Genomic DNA, 25471 nt, shown 5'->3' on the forward strand with positions numbered 1-25471 from the left:
TTAAAATGTATATTTGCTTACGTTTCAATCTGTACAAATTTCTGATTTGGGATATATTCAATATTTACTTTCACTCATTTTTTTAAATTACTGAATTGTGAACAATTTTAAATAAAATACTAGTACAAATATTAGTATTTTAGAATTATGTGAAACGAATAGTAAAATGCAGGTAATCATACCTTTCTCCAGTACTGGAATCACTAATCACACTGCTCATTGAACATGCCAACAACTGGGTATCTTAATCTTCGTGTATATATATATATATATATATTTTTTTTTTTTTTGAAACCCTGGTGGCATAGTGGTTAAGTGCTACGGCTGCTAACAAAGGGGTTGGCAGTTCGAATCTACCAGGCGCTCCTTGGAAACTCTATGGGGCCATTCTACTTTGTCCTATAGGTTCGCTACGAGTCAGAATCGACTTGATGGCACTGGGTTTGGTTTTTCTTTTTTATCTTTTGACAATGTGCCCTTTTCTGCTGCACACTGAGCAAGACAAGAAGTCTTTTCATCATTTGGACAATACAGCAAACACCGGTTCATATCAAGCAATGTTGGCATGCTACCAAGCTACCATTCAACATGGCAGTCAGCAGGCCATTTTTGCACACTGTGAATATATATTACTGTAGAACTCTACACATCTCCAACAAAAATAAAAGATAAAATTTAAAGGAAATCCAGGGGTTTTGGGGATGTTGAGTGGAAAAGCAGTAGATTTCATCAAGTGCTACATTGCCCAGTGGAAACCAGCCTGGCCTATGGCATAGCGCAAAGATGTTATACTGTTTCCAACTGCACTTTACTAAAAGTACAGATACTACAGTTTCAGTAGGTGGATTTTATAATTATGGCCATCTGACTTTTTTTCCCATGAAATTCTCATTAAATCCACTGTTCTATTTTTGTGTTTGATAATAATTACCTTGAGAAGAGGTGAAAAATGAATGCTGAAAGACTGTTCTAGGGTTTCCATTTACCACACCTGATGATGATGACTAATTAATTATAATAATAGCAAAAGAAAATCCCCTTCATATATATATATATATATGTGTGTGTGTGTGTGTATATATATATAACTTATTTTTGCTCATTCTGGCTGCACACATATGGTATTTCCATAGAAGACAAATTGGCAAAAGAGAAACTGCTGCTATTATCACACCCACTACAAGTGGCTCATACATTCAACTCCTTCTTGTTTTTCTTCAGAAATCCGTACAGGGTTCAGCTTGCTAAAGGAGGACTGCGCGTCTGGCTTTTTAAGGCTCACACCTGTCCACAATGTTATCTAATGCAGAAGAGAAACTCCATATTCTTCTCTTCCTAAAAGCCTCACCTGGCCACTCCAGCCACCAAAGGTAGCTCTCCCATTGAACAAGTAGAGAACTGCTGTCGTAAAACCAAGGAATCTCCAGATGGGACAGAACCCTGACTCTTTCAATCTACCCTTGGATGCTTGAGTCCATTCATGTACCCATTTAGCAACACTTCTTAAGCCCTAGTGCATTGCTGGGCACTGTTCTGGACATAAAGATGTATTCGTGGAAGAGACCCACACATTCCACGCTCCCAAGGAGCTTACCATTTCATCTTCTCTGGAGCTGAAATCTGTCTACGATATAGGGCTATACATAAGGAGTGCCCTCCTCTTTCAGGTGGCAAACCTTCAAATAGCTCAAGATGGTGACTATTCCTTCTCTCTCTTTGGTCTGAATACTCCTGACTCTACAGAACCACTGAATTTTATTTTTAATACCTGCCCACATGTCTGTCTGTCCAACTAAACTGTGAGCGTCTAAAAGCTAAGGTGCATATCTTCTTCATCTCTGTGTTTTTTTTATCTAGCACAATGTTTCTTATTTTAGCACTATTGACATTTGGGACCAGATAATTCTGTATTGTGGGGGGCTGTCCTGTGCATTATAGGATGTTTTGCAGCATCCATGACCTATACCCACTAGATGCCAGTAGAATTCACTGTTGTGACAGTGTTGTAGCAACCAACAATGTTTCTAAGCATTGCCAAATGTTCTCTAGGACCATGGCTCTACCACTTAACCTTGCAAAGGACCATACATTGTTATACCACTTGCATTTATAGAGTAATTTACCATTGCAAAACCTTTCAGATATATTGTCTCACCAATGCTCATATTTTTTGAATGATACTTTCATGCCCATTTTGTATTTAAATTTAAGTCTGGGCAGTCTGAATCCAGAGCCAGCACTTGCAACCGAGCTGCGTGATTTGGGGCAAGTTACTCAACATCTCTGAACCTCAGTTTCATAATCTATAAGATGGTGGAAAAGAGTGACATCTATTTTAGAATACTGTGCTCAGGACTAAATGAGATAAATCTGGTGCATAAGTGTTCAGTAAAAGTTGGCTAATACTAGTATTCCAATCAAGTACAGAATTTTATTTATTTATTTGTTTGTTTGTTTTGGCCTGGCTGAGTATTCCATTAAGTCCTCAGAAAAATAGTAGGGAAGACTGTATCTCTTTCTTTGGACTTTAGGCTTGATGCCACAGGAGAGTCATGTTTCCCACCATGTGAAAACATCTTGTCTTAGAATTGGAGAATTAGGCCACATGCAATACAAGCAGAGACAAGCGAAGAGATGAGAGATAGAGATAGAAACAGAGACACGGAAAAAAAGAGAGAGAATGGTTGTCATTGAATGAACCTCTGGATTCAGCCAAGCATGATGCCAGGTATGCCCTTAGACTCCCTAAACCAGTTGTCTCCGCGTCAGATCCAACTCGTGGCAACCCCATACATACAGACTAGAATTAGCCTCCATCAGGCCTTTCTTCTGAGGTACCTCTGGGTGGTTCAAACCACCAGTCTTTCAGTAGTAGCCCAGCACTTACCCATCTGTGCTACCCAGGGACTCCTAGACTTCCTACTACTTGAATAAATGCCCTTCTAGTTCTACTCTGTCCTATTGGGTCACTATGACTTGACAGCAATGGGTTTATGATTAAGATGGTTAGAGAAGAGTTTCTGTGTCTATCAATGGAAAGAGACCTGACTAATACAGATTCCAGTATGATTGTTCACCATCAGCCAGAGAAGACTGGAACTATGACAAAGGTCAGAAATCATTTAATCCAGTTCAAGATCAACACGTGTTGCTGAGGGATAACCATACATCCTGATTTTTCCTAGACAGTCTTTGTTTGACTGTTTTGCTGAAATTTGTCAGGGACAATGGTGTCCAAGTTTGGATGACAAATTATATGGCCATACTATTTTTTTTTTTTTTTTTACTATTTAATGAGCACTTATCATGTGCAAAACAATTTCCTAGGTTCTCTGAAGGTATACAAAAAAGGAAGAGGTCTTTTCTAACCTTAGGGTATTTTTCTGAGAAAACAGACAGGTAAGCTTAAGAGATGCCCTATTGGGACATAAACGAGTCCTTTGGGGAAAAATTGAAGGATGGAAGACGGAATTGAAACGCTTGACTGATGCTAATTTTGTCTCCCAACACACACACACACACCCCTCAAGATTCTAATACTTTCCTGGTAAAAAAAAAGAAAGACGAAATAGAAATATGTAAATAGCAATCGGAATCCATAAAAATTACAGCCAAATAAGACATTCAACAGGAGCTATGAGGGAAGGGTCATCACCTCATTGGCAGCTCAAATGCAGTATTTGATTTGTGTCCATAATCTTGTTCATTGTTTGTATGCTGGAAATTTCTGTCTCAGTCAAATTGGAGCTGGGTTACAGATTAAAAGGAGAGAGTTTGTTAAAAATAGCAAAGAATTCATCTTCACACCATAAAACCACTCAGCCAGAAGGTAAATTTGGGTCCCACAAGTTTTCTGAAAACTTGAATATGTTTCCTTCTCAGGCTATGATTCCCTTGCTTTCCAATATTCTGGCTTTTGCTACACCTCTGCAGTGTCCATATTCAGTTCATATTTCCTTTGCCAACCACTGTTTTATGTCTGCAGTCCTGCCACCTCCTAATTTACCATTTCTCAGCTTGCAAGGAAAGGGTATCTTCTTAGTCAGGCAAATATCTCAAGACACAGATGAACAAACTAAACCACTAAAATATACATGCTTACTGTGAGAGTATATTTGAACACTGAGAAAATTTTTATTCTTAAAATTCAATGTGTCATAATACCCTAGATCAGCTATTTCTAGGGAGCAGAATGTAATACCTTAATAAGAATGAAATTTTCCACTGAATTTTAAAGTTTAAGAGTTTTTTTTTTTTAAACCCATAATTTAATTTAACCCTCTTGCAGGGTTTAGATTTAGGTGTTCTCACTTTCATTTTTTTATGAGGAAACAGAGACTCAGAGAAGTTAAGGAAATTACCCAAAGTCACACAGCTAGAAAGTGATAGAATTGGTATTCAGATTTGAACCTATGTCCCTTTATCTCTTCATCATATCTATTTATGTTTTGAGCCTTAATTTTGAGATTGCAGGTGGTGTCACCACTAAGTGAATTTCAGAGGTCAGGGGGCAAAAGAGCTTGAAATTATAACATACCAATGCTACCACCTAACCAGGACAAATCATATACTGATCCTCATCCGTTCCCCTCCCACCCACACCCTCTCCCACAGACCAGTTATCACACTTGTGTGTATTCTTCTCACACCCATACGTGTCTACTTGTAGAACTACTTACTTTCTGTATACACATTCTCATCTCATTCTTATGCAAACATGAACTAATTTTTCGTTAAAATGTAATATTGTATTAGAATGATTTATATCTATTTTATACTTGGAAACCCTGGTGGCATAGTGGGAAAGGGTTCTACTCTATCCTATTGGGTCGCTCTGAGTCAGAATTGACTCAACAGCCATGGGTTTTTTATATATATATATATATATATATATATATAAACTTGGCAAGTGATTTTTTGCAACAACAATTAGAAGAAAGAGAAACCTTAATTCTGAGTCTCTGACACTACTCTGTCCCATGTGTCTCTCTCAGAGGAGGACACCACACTGTTTATGCACTGTATGTCCCATAGACATCTCCTTCTCTACCTTGTGTGTGACTTTGTATAAGTGCAGAAAGACTTTTCTTCATGAAGCCTAACCTATTAGTATTCAATCAGTTCCTCTAGGAAATTGGTGGAAAAAGTGATGAGTGTGGATGCTGCTTCAGGTAAATCATAATACTATAGGGAAACACTGTCTTTGATAACACAATTGAATTCAATATAAAGAACTGAACATGAATATAGGAGTCAAGACATTTATGCCTCCACACTTTTGTCTCCATCTCCCAGGTTTGGAATAGCAAAGAATGTCACTCCCAACCTAACATCAAGAAAAAGCTAGACAGACTGCAAAATTACAATTTTTCTTGAGCCCATCAGAGATGTGAGGTCACAATGCAATTGTTACGGATTGAATTATGTGCCCCCAAGTATGTGTTGCAAATACTTCCATATCTGCTGTTATAATCCCATTTGCAAATAGGGTTTGCTTTACTGTGTTAATGAGATAGTGTTAATGTAGGGTGTGTCTTGAGTTAATCTCTTTTGAGGTTTAAAAAGAGCAGATTAGGCATAGAGAAGCAAACAGAGAAGGAGGAAGATAGATGCCATGCCACATGAAGATCACCAAGGAGCCAAGAGACAAAAGCTGAAGAGACACGGACCTTCCCCTAGAGGTGACAGAGAGAGAAGCCTTCCCCTAGAGGTGGTGCCCTGATTGCAGACTTCTAGCCTCCTGTGAGAAAAAAAAAAAAAATTCTGTTCATTAAAGACACCCACTTGTGGTATTTCTGTTATAGGTACACTAGATAACTAAGACAGCACCCAAGAAACCTGAGTTCCAAAGAGACACAGGCCTTTCTGAGGAGAACCGGAAAACACAAGCTATCCCACCTATGGTAGGACAGGGGAAGAAGAGGCAACCTCCACACCACTGGGTAAAAATAAATCAACTAAACTTTCAATTAATTTGTTAAAAACTAATTGCAGTCTAGTATGTTAGTCTGCGGAAACCCTGGTGGCGTAGTGGTTAAGTGCTACGGCTGCCAACCAAAAGGTCGGCAGTTCGAATCCACCAGGTGCTCCTTGGAAACTCTATGGGGCAGTTCTACTCTGTCCTGTAGGGTCACTATGAGTCGGAATCGACTCGATGGCACTGGGTTTGGTTTTTTTTGGCTATGTCAGTCTGCAGTAGCTAGGGACCACAGCAGACTCAGTGGGAGGCCACGCTCACAAATTATTTTTACTGGTGTCCACTGGGAGTTCACAAGAGAGATTGGGGACAGCAAAGGATAACAGAGGAACTTCTCCTCCCAGTGCAGAATCCTAATGCAGGAGGTGACATGAATAAAATAAATAAATAAATAAATAAAAACACAAAATAAAAGCAATTACAAACATGGCATTTATCAATACTTTACCAATAAATAAAAAATTACCAATAATTTTAAATGTAAATGGTCTAAATACATCAATTAAAAGACAGAGAAGGTGACTGTCGATAAACAAGACCCTCTATATATTTGCTTCTTCTAGATATTTCATATAAGTGGGATCACAGAAAATTTGTCCTTTTGTGACTGACTTACTTCATTCATTCTGCATAATGTCTTCAAGGCTCATCCATGTTGTAGCATGTTAGTGGTTACCAGGGGCAGGAGGGAAAGGAGAAAGGAAAATCATTGTTTGGGAAGCATTGAGTATCTGTAATTGGTGATGGAAATTTTGACAATAGATACAGATCATGGTTGCACATCATGATTAATGTAATCAATGTCATTAAACTGCTCATGTAAAAAATGTTGAAATGTTAAAATATTTTCATTAAAGAAAAAGAGGCCCAACTACATGTCGTCTACATATAGCTGTCTGCGAGAAGCCCACTTGAAATATAAACACTTAGATCCAACTGATTCCCAATCAAAATCAGAGCAAACTATTTTGTAGATACCAACAAACTGATTCTAAAATATATGTAGAAAGCCAAAATACCTAGAATACATAACACAATACTGAAGAAGAACAACGTTGGAAGACAGTATGGTATTGGCTAAAGAATAGACATATAGACCCAAAAATATGATCAGCTGATCTTTGACGAAAAAGCAAAAACCATTCAATGGATAAAGGATAATCTTTGCAACAAATGGTGCTCGAAAAATTGGACATCCATATGCAATAAAATGAACCTAGACAAAGACCGTACACGTCTTTCACAAAAATTAACAAAAAAATGGATGACGCAAATAAAGGTAAAACTATAAAACTATAAAACTCACAGAAGTACTACATGTTCTCAGTGGCGTATCTAGGGTATTGCACCGGCGCTGGGCATGTGACACCACTGAGCAGTTTCTATTAACCTAGCATGGCCCAATGGCCTTCCACAAGCATGGTAGTGTGCTAATTAAAAGATTAATGAGCTTGACTTACGTTTTTGGGTTGATATACGGTAAAGTTATCTGGAAGAGGGGTGTCAGATGTTTGGACGGGGCAGAATTTCAGTGCTTGCCATATGCCCCATTTTCCGTAGATACACAACTAGCTGTACAGGGTTTACAGAAACTGCTCAGTGGTGCCATGAGCCCAGGGCTGGTGTAATACATGCCATACTCTTATGCCCACTGATGCATGCTCTTATGTCCAGTGATGACCTTATAGATATAACATCAAAAACACAATCCACAAAAGAAAATATTGATAGATTGGACTTCATGAAATTAAAAAAAAAAGCTTCTGCTTCTTGTTTTTAATGGCTCTGAAAGCAAATTCACTGTCTAAAGTAAACTGTGTGACATCGTATTATAGGGTCTATAAAAATAGGGTCTATAACGTAAGTAAAAACGAGAAAGATGGCATCAAGAGCACAAAGGATGGGAGGGAGGAATTGAAAGTCCATTGTTTTAAGATTCTTGTACTATTTGAGAAGCGACATAATATTACTTGAAGGTAAACTGTGATATGTTTAAGATGTAAATAATGCAAAAGATTAAATACGCTACTGAGATACAGTTGCTGCTACAAAATTGACTCATGATTCAAGGAATAGGAATGAAATGGTTCAGGAACACATGGAAAAAGCTCAAGAGAAAAGGGGAATGAGAGGCAGAAATAGCCAGATTACTTGTTTGGAGGATGTTTTCTTTTGCTTTGTTTTGTTTTTTCTAATTACAGAGACTACAATGTTTAGAATGAACATCACCCAAACGACAAACAATACAGTGATTTTATCCATAAAGCTTTTGGACTGTGACTTTGCTTAATGCCTTTTGGCTTTATTTTGTATTTGGGGCAGGATGAATTAAAGGTGATAAACTGAGGTGCATTTTTTTTAAAAGAGAAATTTAGAATGCCAGACCCTTACAAGAAGGTAGGGAATAATTGTTGTTGTTGTCAGATGCTGTCAGGTTGATCTTTGACTCATAGCAACCCTATATGACAGAGTAGAACTGCCCCATAGGATTTTCTAGGCTGTAATCTTTATGGAAGCAGATCACCAGGTCTTTAGTCCCATGGAACTGCTGGGTGGGTTTCAGATAGTAGCCAAGCACTTAACCATTGTGCCACCAGGGCTCCTTAGGGAATGATTAGGGAGGTGATCACTAAAGGAGAAGAGTAAAAAGAGCATAAGCTGACCAAGCCTGATATCAGCTCCTGACTTGGCCTTTTGACCAATATTTACTTTAAAGAACCCTCAATTCCTGGTGTATATGAGACAAACACAACCTACCTTATAGGGCAACTATATGAATGAACAGTAGGTCATCAATAAATGTTAGCTGTCTTCTCATAAAGAACGATGCAGATGAACTAAATTTTAGTCAAAACTGGAGGTGAGATTAGAAACATGTATCAGACTATACAGCACAGACTTTGACCAGTCTGGGCAGATGCCATGACAAATCAAAATACCACCATAAATGATAATGATTGATATAGAGAGAGAGACAATGAGATAGATAGACAGGTAAAAGCACTAGGACTTTATGATGGCAGGCTGACTGAATATCAGCCATTCTTGAAACTACGAGTTATTTTAATTTCTAATGTTGGCCCAATCGATCCTACCATAATTACCACAAAAAAAAAATTTTTTTTTTAATTATCATAGACTACTTCAATCAGTTGTTTATTATTTTTCATTTGCTTCTGTCATAAGCAAAGCAAACACTATTAGAGAATCTATGTCTATGAATGACTGGGTTTTAGATGTTTGATAATAAATGGGCTGTGAGTTCATACAAAGCTATATCGATTAACACATCATGTAGTGCAAATATTTGTAATTTCTCTTCTAACTGGAAGCCCAAGGCAGCCTGTGGACCTATTTCTAAATTTCATTTCAGTTTTCTCTGCAACAAAGTTGTTTCTTCTGGCCCTCTTCCTCCTCCTTGTTCTCTTTCTTTTTCTTCTTCTTTACCTCCTCTGCAAGGTAAAGCTTAAGCTTATCCGGTAGGTTTACACACATCAGCCATTTAGTCTAAGTTTTGTCTGTTTCATTTTTTTGTTTGCTTGTTTTAATTTATTTTGTTCAATGAACAATTACTGAGTATCGACAAGATGCAAAATGCCTAACTACAAGAGTAAATCTATAAATACATATATGGGTTTCAATATGCGTGGTGTTTAATGAGAAGCTAGTTTGTTCTGTAAACTTTCGCCTAAAGTACAATTAAAAAAAAAGAAAAATACATATATGGGTTTCTTGGAAGAATTTATGATACTGCAGACGAATTGAGAAAACTAGTATGGTTTCCATGCAAAGTTATACACAGAAATAAATTTACCTGTATACGTGGCTTGCAGCGTGTTTGTGCAAAAGGAAGCCTGGATGAGAAGTCAGGGAACTAGGCGGTGTGACGCTCTGAACGGAAAAGTCAACAAGGAGAGTAGAAGAATTTTCTGAAGAAGTCTGGAGAGTCCTCTACTGAGAGGTCTCTTTGAGTGGATGGACCATAGTCTGTGGCCTGAGCTTCAGCTGGCCAAGGCCCCAGACTGCCTGACCTGGCCAGGTTGATTAATGTCAATCAAACTTAAGAGACTGAAGCACATGTACCATAAGTCAGTTGTGGTTTGATGGTTTCTAATGGGGTTTACACTATTCTAATCAATAGAATGTTTAATCCCCTCCTAGGGCTCCCCTTCTTCTTAATTCAGAAGCCAGAGACATCTTAAGCTTACTTATGTCATAGTCTGAAAGTTGCATTTCAAATGCTAAGCACCCACAGGGATTGGCCATTGCAAATCTAAAGCCTAGGATAGCATGTTCAACCTCCTATAGCTATCAAGAAAAACACTCTGATTCCAGTCCAAAAAGACAATGCAGAGATGACTCAGTAAAAACTGAAAAGAGGGATGTGTTGTTTCCCTTTAAAATACATGGAAATATTCTTTTCTTTCATCCATCTTAATGTCTTGCCTCCCACAGCATCTGTGATGCCAACTAATGCTTAATATGACAGCAGCCAATTTGAATGTTTCTGCTGCCCAAAGTCTCAGCAGCAGCTGATTTCATTATCATCCCACCATTTCATTTATGGGCAATGGGAAGAATATGTCTATTTATACAAATGGAGGGGCCAAGGTGCAAGTAAGCCAGCTGTTGTCATGTCAGCTCTAACTCATGGTGAACCCACGTCTGTCAGAGTAGAGCTGTGTTCCTCAAGGTTTTCAATGGCTGATTTTTTAGAAGTAGATAACCAGACGTTTCTTCCAAGGCAACTCTGGGTGAACTTCAACTGCCCACCTTTCCATTTAGCAGCCAAGCATGTTAACCCTTTGTACCTCCCAAGGACTCCCAATATATAAGTACCTGGGGCCATTTTGAATGACTTCCGTAGAAACCATAACTCTGAACTAAACAAAGAGTATGCTGAACTCATCAGGTTCAGGGACAACAAATCCTCATGTCACCTCATCAGCAGGGCACTAGTTTAGCACTTGTCTATCCTGCTGCATTCTGAAGACTGTATAATGAGCCAACTGACAAACATGCTGCAAATATCAAATAAAGCCAATATAAGGCTAGAGCCTGATCTCTGAAGCCATTAAAAACTGGGTCCCATTTCTGCTGATTCACTGAGCGTTTCTTCAAAGACAATGGCCCTTTTGGTTGAATTTCTTTTTACTTAAATATTTAGTTTTGTTACATTTGCTTTTGGCAACAACTTAAATGAAAAGGGAATGGATATAGTCTGGAAGGGAGGTAATTAGTCCATATCATTTGGGAGTTGAGCCACAGATAAATCTATCGGGGAATACAGATTCAGAGCAAAGGAGTGGAAAATTTTTGAAGGCCATCATAAGATCTCAGGCACTCTATCCCTTGCAGTGAGACATACAATAAGAGTTAATTTTTGTTTGTTTGTTTTTTTTTGCCAGTGGTGAGTTCTAGATACATACCAGAAACATCTAGCTCTCGGCTTTCTACCTTAGCTCTAGTATAACCATTTCCTTCTTCCCGCAATCTTTTTTCATCCATATATAATTTATTACATTTCTGTTTAGTAAACTACAGACATTGTTTTAACCTTCTGAGAAACACAGGCCTCCTTGATTGGAGTTTCATAAACTTGCCAGTCACTTGTATACTGTCTCTTGATTTGCTCCCCGGGATGACTAATTCCATCCACTTTGAATACGGTTTATTGGTTTGACCATGACCTGGCTGGTGTTCCTCACTATTGGCCTCAGGAATGACCAATATATAGTAGTCTCAGCTCGACCTAATTATCTGTATGTCGTTGCACAAATAATTTTATCTGTCTCCCATTGGCTTCCTCATCAGCACAATGAGTACTCAACTTGATGACCTCTGAGGGTTTTTCCAGCTCTGTCATTCTATGTTGATGTGCACAGTTCCTCCTCTGCCCATCTGGGGTAGGGGAAATGTAATATATTAACCGTGTACTGTTACTCTTGTTACTGAGATCACTCCAATGCTTGGTGACGCCACGTATGTCAGAGTAGAACTATGTTCCACTGGGATTTCAATGACTGATTTTTTGGAAGTAGATCACCAGGACTTTCAAAGGTTAAAAAAAAAAAAACTCGTCGCCGTCAGGTGGATTCCAACTCATAGCAACTCTATAGGACAGAGCAGAACTGCCCCATAGGGTTTCCAAGGTGGATTCAAACTGCCAACCTTTTGGTTAGCAGCTGAGCTCTTAACCACTGTGTTGCTAGGGCTCCAATTTCATATTTCCATTGAAAATAAAGAAAACATTGAAATGCTCATAAAAACCAAAAACCAAACCCATTGCTGTCAAGTCAATTCCAACTCATAGTGACCCTATAGGACAGAGTAGAACTGCCCCCCAGGATTTCCAAGGAGCAGCTAGTGGATTTGAACTGCTGACCTTTTGGTTAGCAGCTGAACCCCTAACCACAGCACTACTAGGGCTCCTGAAATGCTCCTAACCAAAAAAGTTGATTTTTTCCCACAATTTCATAAAATTGCTACCTTAACACAACAAATCCAGTGTAATGCAAAGAGAGAATAATACCGAAGATATATCATTAAGTATGTTGCCTTTAAATGTTGTTAGGTGGTGCTGAGTTGGTTCCAACTCACAGTGACCCACGTACAACAGAAAGAAACATTTAGAGCACGTACTGATGAAGATCAAAGACCACAGCCTTCAGTATGGATTACACCTCAACATAAAACAAAAATCCTCACAACAGGACCAATAAGCAGCCTCATGATAGACCAAGAAAAAATTGAAGTTGTCAAGGATTTCCTTTTAACTTGTATCCACAATCAGCGCCCATGGAAACAGCAGTTAAGAAATCAAACAACGCACTGCATTGGACAAATCAGCTGCAAAAGATCTTTAAAGTGTTAAAAAGCAAAGATGTCCGCTTGAAGTCTAAGGTGCCTTTAAGTAAACCAAAACCACTGCCGTCGAGACAATTCGGACTCATGGCAGCCCTGCAGGACAGAGTAGAACTGCCCAGTACATTTCCAAGAAGCGCCTGGCGGATTCGAACTCCAGACCTCTTGGTTAGCAGCGGCAGCACTTAACCACTGGGGAGAAGTCCGCCCCCTCCTCCGCGGTGGGGGAGGGGCCGCTTCCGCGCAAAAGAGTCCAAAGGAACGCCTTTAAGTAATGCTGTTAAAACAGCTCCAATCCTCGAACATTGTTCTTTTTTTTTTTCAACAATTTTTATTGAGCTTTAAGTGAACGTTTACAAATCAAGTCAGTCTGTCACATATAAGCTTATATACACCTTACTCCATACTCCCACTTACTCTCCCCCTAATGAGTCAGCCCTTCCAGTCTCTCCTTTCATGACAATTTTGCCACTTTCTAACCCTCTCTACCCTCCTATCTCCCCTCCAGACAGGAGATGCCAACACAGTCTCGTGTCCACCTGATGCAAGTAGCTCACTCTTCCTCAGCATCTCTCTCCAACCCATTGTCCAGTCCCTTCCATGTCTGATGAGTTGTCTTAGGGAATGGTTCCTGTCCTGGGCCAACAGAAGGTTTGGAGACCATGACCGCCAGGATTCCTCTAGTCTCAGTCAGACCATTAAGTCTGGTCTTTTTATGAGAATTTGGTGTCTGCATCCCACTGATCTCCTGCTCCCTCAGGGGTTCTCTATTGTGCTCCCTGTCAGGGCAGTCATCGGTTGTGGCCGGGCACCATCTAGTTCTTCTGGTCTCAGGATGATGTAGTCTCTAGTTCATGTAGCCCTTTCTGTCTCTTGGGCTCTTAGTTATCGTGTGACCTTGGTGTTCTTCATTCTCCTTTGATCCAGGTGGGTTGAGACCAATTGATGCATCTTAGATGACCGCTTATTAGCATTTAAGACCCCAGACGCCACATTTCAAAGTGGGATGCAGAATGTTTTCATAATAGAATTATTTTGCCAATTGACTTAGAACTCCCCTTAAGCCATAGTCCGCAAACCCCTGCCCTTGCTCTGCTGACCTTTGAAGCATTCAGTTTATCCCGGAAACTTCTTTGCTTTTGGTCCAGTCCAGTTGAGCTGACCTTCCCTGTATTGAGTATTGTCCTTCCCTTCACCTAAAGTAGTTCTTATCTACTAACTAATCAGTAAATAACCCTATCCCACCCTCCCTCCCTCCCCTCCTCGTAACCACAAAAGTATGTGTTCTTCTCAGTTTATACTATTTCTCAAGATCTTATAATAGTGGTCTTATACAATATTTGTCCTTTTGCCTCTGACTAATTTCACTCAGCATAATGCCTTCCAGGTTCCTCCATGTTAGGAAATGTTTCACAGATCCATCACTGTTCTTTATCGATGTGTAGTATTCCATTGTGTGAATATACCACAATTTATTTAGCCATTCATCCATTGATGGACACCTTGGTTGCTTCCAGCTTTTTGCTATTGTAAACAGTGCTGCAATAAACATGGGTGTGCATATATCTGTTCGTGTAAAGGCTCTTATTTCTCTAGGGTATATTCTGAGGAGTGGGATTTCTGGGTTGTGTGGTAGTTCTATTTCTAACTTTTTAAAAAAACTCCAGATAAATTTCCAAAGTGGTTGTACCATTTTACATTCCCACCAGCAGTGTATAAGAGTTCCAATCTCTCCACAGCCTCGCCAACATTTATTATTTTGTGTTCTTTGAATTAATGCCAGCCTTGTTGGAGTGAGATGGAATCTCATCGTAGTTTTAATTTGCATTTCTCTAATGGCTAATGATCGAGAGCATTTTCTCATGTATCTGTTAGCTGCCTGAATATCTTCTTTAGTGAAGTGTGTGTTCATATCCTTTGCCCACTTCTTGATTGGGTTGTTTGTCTTTTTGCGGTTGAGTTTTAACAGAATCATATAGATTTTAGAGATCAGGTGCTGGTCGGAGATGTCATAGCTGAAAATTCTTTCCCAGTCTGTAGGTGGTCTTTTTACTCTTTTGGTGAAGTCTTTAGATGAGCATAGGTGTTTGATTTTTAGGAGCTCCCAGTTATCTGGTTTCTCTTCGTCATTTTTGGTAATGTTTTGTATTCAGTTTATGCCTTGTATTAGGGCTCCTAGGGTTGTCCCTATTTTTTCTTCCATGATCTTTATCGTTTTAGTCTTTATGTTTAAGTCTTTGATCCACTTGGAGTTAGTTTTTGTGCTTGGCGTGAGGTATGGGTCCTGTTTCATTTTTTTGCAAATGGATATCCAGTTATGCCAGCACCATTTGTTAAAAAGACTATCTTTTCCCCAATTAACTGACACTGGGCCTTTGTCAAATATCAGCTGCTCATATATGGATGGATTTATATCTGGGTTCTCAGTTCTGTTCCATTGGTCTATGTGCCTGTTGTTGTACCAGTACTAGGCTGTTTTGACTACTGTGGCTGTATAGTAGGTTCTAAAATCAGGTAGAGTGAGGCCTCCCACTTTCTTCTTCTTTTTCAGTAATGCTTTACTTATCCGGGGCTTCTTTCCCTTCCATATGAAGTTGGTGATTTGTTTCTCCATCACATTAAAAAATGGCATTGGAATTTGCATCGGAAGTGCATTGTATGTGTAGATGGCTTTTGGTAGAATAGACATTTTTACTATGTTAAGTCTTCCTATCCATGAGCAAGGTATGTTTTTCCACTTAAGTAGGTCCTTTTTAGTTTCTTGCAATAGTACTTTGTAGTTTTCTTTATATAGGTCTTTTACATCTTTGGTAAGATTTATTCCTAAGTATTTTATCTTCTTGGGGGCTACTGTGAATGGTATTGATTTGGTCATTTCCTCTTCGATGTTCTTTTTGTTGATGTAGAGGAATCCAAGTGATTTTTGTATGTTTATCTTATAACCTGAGACTCTACCAAACTCTTCTATTAGTTTCAGTAGTTTTCTGGAGGATTCCTTGAATTTTCTGTGTATAAGATCATGTCATCTGCAAATAGAGATAATTTTACTTCCTCCTTGCCAATCCGGATGCCCTTTATTTCTTTGTCTAGCCTAATTTCTCTGGCTAGGACCTTTAGCACAATGTTGAATAAGAGCAGTGATAAAGGGCATCCTTGTCTGGTTCCCGTTCTCAGGGGAAATGCTTTCAGGTTCTCTCCGTTTATAGTGATGTTGGCTGTTGGCTTTGCATAGATGCCCTTTATTATGTTGAGGAATTTTCCTTCAATTCCTATTTTGCTGAGAGTTTTTATCATAAATGGGTGTTGAACTTTGTCAAATGCTTTTTCTGCATCAATTGATAAGATCATGTGGTTTTTGTCTTTTGTTTTATTTATATGGTGGATTACATTAATGTTTTTTCTAATATTAAACCAGCCTTGCATACCTGGTATAAATCCCACTTGGTCGTGGTGGATTATTTTTTTGATACGTTGTTGAATTCTGTTGGCTAGAATTTTGTTGAGGATTTTTGCATCTATGTTCATGAGGGATATAGGTCTGTAATTTTCTTTTTTTGTGATGTCTTTACCTGGTTTTGGTATGAGGGAAATGGTGGCTTCATAGAATGAGTTAGGCAGTATTCTGTCATTTTCTATGCTTTGAAATACCTTTAGTAGTAGTGGTGTTAACTCTTCTCTGAAAGTTTGGTAGAACTCTGCGGTAAAGCCATCCGGGCCAGGGCTTTTTTTTGTTGGGAGTTTTTGGATTACTGTTTCAATCTCTTTTTTTGTTATGGGTCTATTTAGTTGTTCTACTTCTGAATGTGTTAGTTTAGGTAGGTAGTGTTTTTGCAGGAATTCATCCATTTTTTCTAGGTTTGCAAATTTGTTAGAGCACAATTTTTCGTAATAATCTGATATGATTCTTTTAATTTCAGTTGGGTCTGTTGTGATGTGGTCCTTCTCGTTTCTTATTCGGGTTATTTGTTTCCTTTCCTGTATTTCTTTAGTCAGTCCGGCCAATGGTTTATCAATTTTGTTAATTTTTTCAAAGAACCAGCTTTTGGCTTTGTTAATTCTTTCAATTGTTTTTCTGTTCTCTAATTCATTTAGTTCAGCTCTAATTTTTATTATTTGTTTTCTTCTGGTGCCTGATGGATTCTTTTGTTGCTCACTTTCTATTTGTTCAAGTTGTAGGGACAGTTCTCTGATTTTGGCACTTTCTTCTTTTTTATGTGTGCATTTATCGATATAAATTGGCCTCTTAGCACTGCTTTTGCTGTGTCCCAGAGGTTTTGTTAGGAAGTATTTTCATTCTCGTTGCAGTCTATGAATTTCTTTATTCCCTCCTTAATGTCTTCTATAACCCAGTCTTTTTTCAGGAGGGTATTGTTCAGTTTCCAAGTATTTGATCTCTTTTCCCTAATTTTTCTGTTATTGATTTCCACTTTTATGGCCTTGTGGTCTGAGAAGATGCTTTGTAATATTTCGATGTTTTAGATTCTGCAAAGGTTTGTTTTATGACCTAATATGTGGTCTATTCTAGAGAATGTTCCATGTGCGTTAGAAAAAATAGTATACTTTGCAGCAGTTGGGTGGAGAGTTCTGTATAAGTCAATGAGGTCAAGTTGGTTGATTGTTGTAGTTAGGTCTTCCGTGTCTCTATTGAGCTTCTTACTGGATGTCCTGTCCTTCTCCGAAAGTGGTGTGTTGAAGTCTCCTACTATAATTGTGGAGGTGTCTATCTCACTTTTCAGTTCTGTTAAAATTTGTTTTCTGTGGCTTGCAGCCCTGTCATTGGGTGCATAAATATTTAATATGGTTATATCTTCCTGGTCAATTGTCCCTTTTATCATTATGTAGTGTCCTTCTTTATCCTTTTTGGTGGATTTAACTTTAAAGTCTATTTTGTCAGAAATTAACATTGCTACTCCTGCTCTTTTTTGCTTATTGTTTGCTTGATATATTTTTTCCATCCTTTGAGTTTTAGTTTGTTTGTGTCTCTAAGTCTAAGGTGTGTCTCTTGTAGGCAGCATATAGACGGATCATGTTTCTTTATCCAGTCTGAGACTGTCTGTCTCTTTATCAGTGCCTTTAGTCCATATACATTCAGCGTAATTATAGATAAGTATGTGTTGTGTGTTGTCATTTTGATGCCTTTTTATGTGTGTTGTTGACAATTTCATTTTTCCACTTACTTTTTTGTGCTGAGACGTTTTTCTTTGTAAATTGTGTGTTCCTCATTTTCATAGTATTTGACATTACGTTTGCTCAGTCGTTAGTTTTTCTTGGTTTTTATTTTGAATTATGGAGTTGTTATACCTCTTTGTGGTTACCTTAATATTTACCCCTATTTTTCTAAGTAAAAACCTAACTTGTATTGTGCTATATCGCCTTGTATCACTCTCCATATGGCAGTTCTATGCCACCTGTATTTAGTCCCTCTTTTTGATTATTGTGATCTTTTACATATTGACTTCAATGATTCCGTTTTGAGCGTTTTTTTTTTTTATAATCTTAATTTGTTTTTGTGATTTCCCTATTTGAGTTGATATCAGGATGCTCTGTTCTGTGACCTTGTGTTGTGCTGGTACCTGATATTATTGGTTTTCTGACCTAACAATTTCCTTTAATATTTCTTGTAGCTTTGGTTTGGTTTTTGCAAATTCTCTAAGCTTGTGTTTATCTGTAAATGTCTTAATTTCGCCTTCATATTTGAGAGAGAGTTTTGCTGGATATATGATCCTTGGCTGGCAGTTTTTCTCCTTCAGTGCTCTGTATATGTCATCCCATTGCCTTCTTGCCTGCATGGTTTCTGCTGAGTAGTCTGAACTTATTGAGTCTCCATTGTAGGAGACCTTTCTTTTATCCCTGGCTGCTTTTAAAATTTTCTCTTTATCTTTGGTTTTGGCAAGTTTGATGATAATATGTCTTGGTGATTTTCTTTTTGGATCAATCTTAAATGGGGTTCGATGAGCATCTTGGATAGATATCCTTTCATCTTTCATGATGTCAGGGAAGTTTTCTGCCAACAGATCTTCAACTATTCTCTCTGTGTTTTCTGTTCTCCCTCCCTGTTCTGGGACTTCAATCACACACAAGTTATTCTTCTTGATAGAGTCCCACATGATTCTTAGGATTTCATCATTTTTTTTAATTCTTTTATCTGATTTTTTTTCAGCTATATTGGTGTTAATTCCCTGGTCCTCCAGATTTCCCACTCTGCATTTTAATTGCTTGAGTCTGCTCCTCTGACTTCCTATTGCACTGTCTAATTCTGTAATTTTATCATTAATCTTTTGGATTTCTGAATGCTGTCTCTCTATGGATTCTTGCAACTTACTAATTTTTCCACTATGTTCTTGAATAATCTTTTTGAGTTCTTCAAGTGCTTTATCAATGTGTTCCTTGGCTTTTTCTGTAGATTGCCTTATTTCATTTCTGAGGTCATCCCTGATGTCTTGAAGCATTCTGTAAATTAGTTTTTTATATTCTGTATCTGGCAATTCCAGGATTGTATCTTCATTTGGGAAAGATTTTGATTCTTTAGTTTGGTGAGTTGTAGAAGCAATCATGGTCTGCTTCTTTATGTGGTTTGATATTGACTGCTGTCTCCGAGCCATCACTATGATATTGTAGTGATTTATTCTATATTTGCTCACTGAGTCTTATCTTGTTTTGTTTTCTTTCAATATACATAGATGGGCTACTAGATTGCGCTGTCTTGATTGTTGTAGCCCTTGACTCACTTATGTCCTATTACCAGCTGGTTTGGGCTGTTACCAGATATATAAGCCTGAGTGCATTTACCATTCTTGAGTAGAATCTGATTTTGGGTCAGCAAGTGTGTGACGCAGACTGTCACCTATCCACCTAGAAAAGTAGTGGTGATAGATGTGTGCACCAGATTCTAGTAGCAGCTGGGGTTCACACTCCGGGGGGGGGGGGCGCAGGATGCTGACAGGCTTCCCCCAAGTGCCAGTGAGGTAAGTGTGTCTCTATTCCTAAAGCACTTTGGTGGGTGGGCTCTGCAGCTGTACCTTAGGCCCCCAATGCAAGTACCTCTACAGATTGGTAGGTGTCATCCTCCTTAGACCCCTAAGGCAGGAGGCTAGGTGGTCTGGGGGGAGCTTCAGCCCTCAGTTCTCTGTTGTGGGTCAGTGAGGGCTCTGTTGAATACGCAGAGTTATCAGACCTGGGAAACTTGTCTTTCCAGTAAATCTGCTAAAACAATTATAGTCAGATCCTTTTCAGAAATGCCTTTACATTATGATAGCCACCTTGTTCCCTGTAGGGATTAAAGCCCAAGACTGTGGATCACATATGCTTGGCTGGAGCTGGCTCTGTGTTTTTAGTCCAATTAGGGAAGATTTTTGGTCCCTGGGTTTTTTGTAGTTGCTTCTCTCAGGCCAGGAGAATGGGTTAGGAAAAGACCAAAAAAAAAGGAAAAGAAAAACTGCAGAGCAGTTCACTCTCTGGCTCAGGAAATTCCAATGTTAATGAAGCCGCCTGGGAAGGGGAGGGGAGGGTTCAGATAAATAGGTGAGAGTAGCACCCCGGAATATAGACAAAGTTACTTATCTTGCATGGGATGACTGTTTTATCTGAGATTCCCGAGGGGCACATCGACTGTGCGCGCTGGCTGGGTAGAGATTGCCCCTGAGGGTCAGGCCTGTGTCCTGTGCTTGTGCTGTCTCAGAAGCCGCTGTTAGTTCCTCCGCTCCCAGTCCAAAGCCCAGCACCAGGGTTCCCCGGCTGGGACTCTGCACTCCTGGCTCCAAAACCAGTTGCTGCCTCCCAGTGACTTCTGCTCCTGTCAGCCGCATCGCTGCGCTGCCTGCGTGCACTGGCTGGGCTTCCCCCGAGGTCAGTTCAGGGGGCTAGGGCTGTGCCCCGTGTTTGCGCCGTCACAGGATGTGGTGCTCAGCTCCCCTGCACCCAGTCCAAAGCCAGGCGCCAAGGTTTCCTGACTGGGACGCTGGCTCCAGGCTCCGAAAACAGTCGCTGCTTCCCCATGGTTGTTCGTTCTCAGTCTCTGTCACTCAGGTCAACTCTTTAGATCTGTGTTTGATGGTCAGGGTTCGTAGATTGTCATGTATGTGATCGATTCACTTGTTTTTCTGAGTCTTTGTTGCAAGAGGGATCCGAGGTAGCTTCTACCTAGTCAGCCATCTTGGCCCCGCCCCCTCGAACATTGTTCTTATTGCCTCTAGGGGTCGCTGCTTTTCTGAGGGAACATGACTGAAATTGTGGCAGTGGGAAAGAATGGTTCTGTTTACAGAAACTAGATTCACAAACAACTCCAAGCTGTAGATAAAGCCATTTTGTAGAGAAGAAGTGCTCTTGGAGGCCCCTGGTGGCTAACTAGAGTCAACGCAAATCTCACAAGGCAGTTTCACGCCTGTCCCTTTACACCAGATTGTAGCCTGTTTTAGGAATTGATTATCGCACATATTCCATCTGAAAGCAAATCGGATATCATTTGTTTGCAGTCACTCATCCCAAGTGAGATGAGTGCCTCAGCCAAGATCACAGAACCAGTCACAGGCAGAGCTGGGATCAAGCTCCAGGTCTGACAACCAGAGGCGTCAGAAAGTTTTCATGAGCTCCCAGCGCTCAGCTCATCAATAAGCCTGTGTTTCCTTGTTTTCATCTTCCTTTGTGAATATATGCAACACAGTAAAACTGTAATTGCAAGAATTGTATACTCTCGTTGAGCTTATTTGGTTTAATTTTGCAGAGTGCTATGATTCTTGTCATTTATTATCTAGAACTAAAACTCCATGTATTTTGGAAGAAGGAAATGAAACCACAGAATTAGAATGCATAAGTCCATTTAATTATTGTTTACAAGCCTCTGTGAAGCAGTGTGCCAAGAGTTTCCTTTGCCTCCCAGGCTATATTCTGGACAGAGAGCCACAGCCTCATCACTGCCAGGGAGTTTGAGTAGTCCTTCCAGATTTTAAGTAAGTCAAGCCATCAAACAAGAATTCAGTGAGAATGTGCCAAATGCTAGAATCTCTACAAATATGAAATGAAAGACGATGCTCAGGTCATTGAAAATATTCATCTCAAAGATGAGGCATCTTCTCATGGGGAATAGGTCAAACACTAGCATTGCTTAAGTGTTAAACTGGTTATACGCTCCCAGAATAGTGCCCTTGACCATCACAATATATGTCCAAATGATTCCTAACCGATGAGTAGTGACATAAATGCCATGGGACACTAACATGATAGAGACTGAGGAATGAAGGTGTTAGGATCCCCTAGAGATTCCTCTAAGTCTTACCTAAATTCCATCCAAGTCCTTTTATCTTTGGGCCCCAAGACTAACTGGAAGCACCCATTCATCCTTTTAGATCTACAGGTTCCAAACAGGCTTTTCCTACACTTTTATTCCAGTTAAGCATATAACCCTCTTGAATATCTCCAAGAGCTTTGTGCTTTTACCAATAACAAAATCAGACAAGGGTGACAGTAACAAGCAAAGGGCAATTTACAGAGACTGAAAAGTCTATCAGATGGTCAAAATGTATTAATAGACATCTCACCAAAGAAGATGTGCAGATGGCAGACAAGCATATGAAAATATGTTCAACATTATTTGTCGCCTTTTTGTGCCATCAGGTTGACTCCAACTCATGGCAACCTCATATGTTACAAAATAGAACTTCCCCATAGGTTTTGGGTTTTTTTTTTTTTTTTGGGGCTATAATCTTTATGGAAGACCTTTTCTTCCACAGTGCCACAGGATGGGTTCAAACCACCAACCTTTCAGTTGCCAGCTAAGTGCAAACCATTTGCACCACCCAGGGGCCCTTCATTAGGAAACTGCAAATTAAAACAGTAATGATATACACCACTGTATACCTATATGAATGGTGAAAATAATAATAATTTAAAAAATGCAATATTAATTGCTGACAAGGATCCATAGCAAAAAGAACCCTCATTCACCACTAGTGGGAATGCCAAATGTACAGCCATTTTGGAAGACAGTTTGGCAGTTTCTTAGAAAGCTAAACATAGTCTTACATACAAACCAGTCTTGAGACCTGACAAACACTACCTCAGCCAGGTGATCAAAGTCAACATCAGCATTACAAGTCATGTTTATAGTATACACACTTGACAGGATATAATGAAAATGGCATTTTACCTTGGTGGTTGTCTTCCCAACAGTCCATAACCTAAGGCTAATTATGAGAAAACATCAGACAAATCCCAATTGAGGAAAATAAGGCAAACACCTGATCAGTACTCCTCAAAACTGTCAATGTCATCAAACACAGAGGAGATCTAAGAAAACTGTCATAGCCAAGAGAAGTCTAAGAAGTCATGATAACTAAATGTAATGTGGTGTCCTAGGTGGACTCTTGGAACAGAAAAAGCACATTCAGTGAAAACTAAGAAAATTTGAATAAAGTGTGTACTTTAGTTAATAATTTGTCAATACTGGTTCATTAGTTGTAACAAATATACCATGTGAGATGTTAATAATGGGGAAAATTGGCTATGAGATATATTGGAGTTCTTTGTACTAACTTCCCCATTTTTCTATAAATCTAAAAATGCTCTGAAATTGTTTATTTTGAAAAATAAAGGTGATCAGTGAAGTCTTTGTAGAAATTGAGAAAAATGGAGCCATATGCCAATTGCCAATTTGATTCAACAATACTCAGCCCTTCTTCCAATCTCTCCATTTCTCTTCCGTTCCCAATTCTGATATTTCTAGGTCATCTCTTTATTTACCCATCACACCACCACCACACCAGCACCAGCACCAGCACCAACCACCACCACCATTTATCTCTTTCTTTACCCAAAGAAAAGGAAGAAGGATATGGGAGAAAATGAATGGTCAAAAGCATTGAATGTGTACTGAATTTTTACGCAAATAATACACAACTTTACTTTTGTCTGCCAACCACAGCCTCCCCTTCCAAGGTATTTTTTAAGCTGCTATGGCAATTTTTTTTTTATATGTTACTGTAAAAAAAATTTTTATTTGCATAAAAATATGGTATATTGGTTTCAGCAAAGATCTGAGATGAAATATAATTTCGTGTGAAAGGAAAAATCTCCCCCAAAACATGTCAATGTTCTCAATATCTTAAGGCTTCACCTAGCAAAGTCATCTTAGCTTATTCCCAAGTGAATCAAACCAGCTTATACATAACAGATATCAATTTAATAGTTGCTGATTCAGAAGCCATTTGGAGGTGGATATGTTTGCAAAAGATGGATTAGTTAGGATTATTTTGGGCTGTGACAGAAAACCCAAAACAACAGAAACTTAAAAGAAAAAGAAGTCTATTTCCCTCAAATATAAAGGCAGGAAGTCCAAGGATGATACAGCTGCTCTATATTACCGTCAGTGTCTGTCTTGTTGCTCAGTCATCCTCAACAAACGACACCTACCTCATAACCCAAGATGGCTGCTCCAGCACCAATCATGAGGAATAAAAAATAGGAAGGAGAAGGTACTTTCCTCTCTCAATGGACTTTTCTAGAAGTTGAACTCACTACATCTACTGCATTTCATTGGCTAGTAGCAAGTCACATAATTACCCCTTGCTGCAAGACTGATATGAAATGTAGTCTTTACTCCAGGAGGCCACGTGCTCAGCTAAAAATCTGGAGTTCTATTATTATAGAAGAGGAAAACATATCTTGGGGGGACAATTAGCAGTTTCTGCCACAAAAGGTGATCAGACAAAGTGCACAGAGATGCTCTTCCATTTAGCCAGCTGTCTTAGTTATCTAGTGCTACTATAACAGATACACCACAAGTGGATGGCTTTAACAAAGAAAAGTTTATTTTCTCACAGTAAAGTAGGTTAAAAATCCAAATTCAGGATGTCAGCTTCAGGGGAAGGCTTTCTCTCTCTGTTGGCCTTCTCATCAATCTTCCCCCAGACTAGGTGCTTCTCTGTGCAGGAACCCCAGGTCCAAAGAACACGCTCTGCTTCTAGCACCGCTTTCTTGATGGTAAGAGGTCCCCCTGTCTCTCTGCTCACTTCTTTCTTTTATATCTCAAGAGATTGCCTCAAGACACAATCCAGTCTTGTAGGTGGAGTCCTGCCTCACTAACACAACTGCCTCCTCTCCTCCCTCATTAACATCATAGAGGTAGGATTTACAACATACAGGAAAATCACTTAATACCAGGAATCATGGCCCGGCCAAATAGATACATACATTTTGCGGGGGACATAATTCAATCCGTGACACCAACACTGACCAGAAGCTTACTAAATACCGTTTTCTCTGTTCAGTACATTTCTCCACCTCCCCCTTTCCCTTCTGCTATGCTAATTCTACTCAATATTCTGTACCCAATGTATATGTCAACTCCTCTTGAAAACCTTCATTGATCTTATAACTGTAGGTGAAATGTCCTTCTTTTGTGCTGTCATTATACCTGCACTTCCGCTTTGACAGTATATAACACATTTAGTGGTGATCACCTGGTCAGCTATCTGTCTCCCCCATTAAACTATTAGATCCATAAGAGCAGAAGTCATGCCTTCCTTGCTATCATTACAGCCACAAGGGTTGGTACAAGAGCACTAATTAAATACTACTTGAATAAATATGTAAATGAAAGTTCTATAAGCTTCTCCATTGGACTATTAGCCACGTTAA

This window comes from Elephas maximus, chromosome 20 (genome assembly GCF_024166365.1).
Source record: "Elephas maximus indicus isolate mEleMax1 chromosome 20, mEleMax1 primary haplotype, whole genome shotgun sequence".
Lineage (NCBI taxonomy): Eukaryota > Metazoa > Chordata > Mammalia > Proboscidea > Elephantidae > Elephas > Elephas maximus.